Raw genomic sequence first — 2,769 nt, forward strand, 5'->3', positions numbered from 1 at the left:
TTCTTCTAAAGTTCCCACCAAACCCAAAGGAGCATCATTCAATAGCCACCAAACTGAGCCTTGTGGAACATTTAAGATCCAAAACATCACACAGATTCATGTGATAACCTTTGACCAGTGGACTATGAAACCACCTGCCAGAAAAATTCCCAGGGAATTCACCTCCTTCTTAGGATAAGAAATTTAATAAGAGGAGAAAGATTTATATGATCTGAAGGGAAACCAGAGTTTTAGGATAAGAAATTTAGTAAGATCATTTTAACTATGAAGAGTATTATCTATAGATGATGATTAGTATCGCATCAGCAATGTGAGAAACATGAAGAGCACCAGTCTCAGAACTAGTATACCAAGAATATTAGAGAAAGAGAGAAAAAGGTTGGGGAAGCTCTGAAACACTCGCTGAGTCAGCAGACGTGGGTCTGTCTACCTATGAACATGGAAAAGTGTTTGCCATGTGAAATCATACATGTTTTCAACTCAATTAGCAATAGTCTACAAGCTTGACGGTAGTGGTAGAAAAGTGTGGAATTGAATTACCATGCACAATTTCTGAGCTTTGGCAATTGGTGTGGGGGGCAGAAGGTCTCACTGGCTGTTTCTATCACATCATTATAAGGGTGTAGTACAACCCTCTAGCCTTCCAAGCTAAGACACATAACTCTATAAAAAGCTTTGGTTTGATAACATGGTAATTTCCCTGGGATTACACATGACAGATCTTACCCCCAAGCAAAGAATCTAAGAGAAAGTACACAATATTATATGAGTCACTGTACACCCAAGAGAAAAGATGTACTTTAGAAACTTATCTCAGGTATGACATTAATTCTATGCTCTATTTGTTAGAAAAAAGTTACTACCTCCAGCACATTCCCAAGGGGAGAGGAATTAACCTCTCCTCTAAAGGAAAGTATTAAAAATATTTCTAAAGCATCCTATCTGGGCTTTATTTTCAAGTAAAAATGTTATTTTTAAAATATTTAAATACAGCTAGAGAATTTCTACCCATGATGAAGTAGAAAAATTGCCTGTTATGGTACCCATTTTATGGGTTCAGGAGCAAAACCATTTGCTAAGGGTAGTTTTGAAAGGTGACAGGTTTAGAGTCCTAAGTGAAATGAAAATAACTGGCCAGTTGGGAAAATAACAGGGTACTAACTCTAAAGATATAAATAAAAAATGTGTTAAGAGCTATGAAATAATGCTATTCTATATAGATAAGTCTATGCAGCTCTACACAAACTCTTGATAAAATGGAAATGTTCCAATGAAAATAAGACTTGGTATAATTGTCTCTAAAAATCATACATTTTAATTTAATTTGAAAATATTAAGGAGCAATGGAGATTTATTTTTAAGTTCCCAGGAAATAATTTTCTCCCTCTCTCTCTCTCTCTCTCTCTCTCTCTCTCTCTCTCTCTCTCTCTCTCTCTCTCTCTCTCTCTCTCCCTCCCTCCCTCCCTCCCTCCCCTCCCTCTCTCTCTGTCTCTCTCTCTCTCTGTCTCTCTCTCTCTCTCTCCCTCCCTCCCTCCCTCCCTCCCTCCCTCCCTCTCTCTCTGTCTCTCTCTGTCTCTCTCTCTCTCTCTCTCTCTCTCTCTCTCATCTCTCTCTCTCTCTCTCATCTCTCTCTCTCTCTCTCTCTCTCTCTCCTCTCTCTCTCTCTCTCTCTCTCTCTCTCTCTCTCTCTCTCGCTGAGATCTGAGGATCAATGTTCAAAGCCAGCCTGGGCACAAAAGGACCTGAGACTCTTATCTCCAATTAACCTCTAGAAAATGGGAAGTGGGACTTCGCTCAAGGGTAGGATGGTAGCTTTGAGCTGAAGAGCTTAGGAACAATGCCTAGGCCAAGTTCAAACCCCATGACCTGCAAAAGAAAATTTTTTAAAAATCCAACTTATTCTTCAAAATATTTGATGAAATCATTTTTTCATATTTGACTAAATTCTGAATCATAAGGTTTTACTTGCTATACAAATTCATGTAGTGCTTAGAAAAAACTCAACTAATTTTATAGAATGCTTTTTTTACACAAATAGGCTATCATTTGAGTTATAAAAGCATATATTATTTGAAAAATAAAAGACAATTTTTCTAATTCATCTTGACTGGAGACTCTAGCTGCGTGTGAATATTGGCTATGCATATCTTCTCTTAAAATGGTCTCCTTAAATCTCTGATTGCAGCAGAATATTTTATTCAGGGAGCACTGGTTGATTTCTAGAAGAGTATGTAAAACAAGTTGCATCAAATGGGTCCAGGCACTGGGTTACTACATTCAGTACACTCCTGAAAGAACAGAGCTAACCACATTTTTAGTTCAGCAAATCAAATGTGGCTTAGTGTTAGGAAATAATACTGATATCATTTTATGCAAATTGAGTAAAGATGATAATGAAGGAAAATAGGTTATCCTGATAGATGTCAGATTGTAGTTTGATACATTTTAACACCATGGCTGTCGTGAAGTAAATAGTATATTGAAAGTATTTCTCCCAATGCAATAGCACAGCCTATAATTAATGATTTAAAAATAATTAGAAAACACATGAAACTCAGAAGCAAGACAGTAGAACATGGAAAGGAAATATATCTTCCAATTACCACCCACATTTCCTGAAGAGATCTGCTTTAGAATCTGATCTAGTTCAAATGTAAGAAAATCTGCTATTTCACTCTTTGGGCAGTATTTTGCATTACCAATAGTGGACAAATGAGAAGATGGCCCTCAAGCAAAATTAACTTATTGATGAATACACAAAGCTTTTAT

The sequence above is a fragment of the Megascapheus bottae genome, chromosome 7 (genome assembly GCF_031878675.1).
Source record: "Megascapheus bottae isolate mThoBot1 chromosome 7, mThoBot2.hap1, whole genome shotgun sequence".
NCBI classification, from domain to species: domain Eukaryota; kingdom Metazoa; phylum Chordata; class Mammalia; order Rodentia; family Geomyidae; genus Megascapheus; species Megascapheus bottae.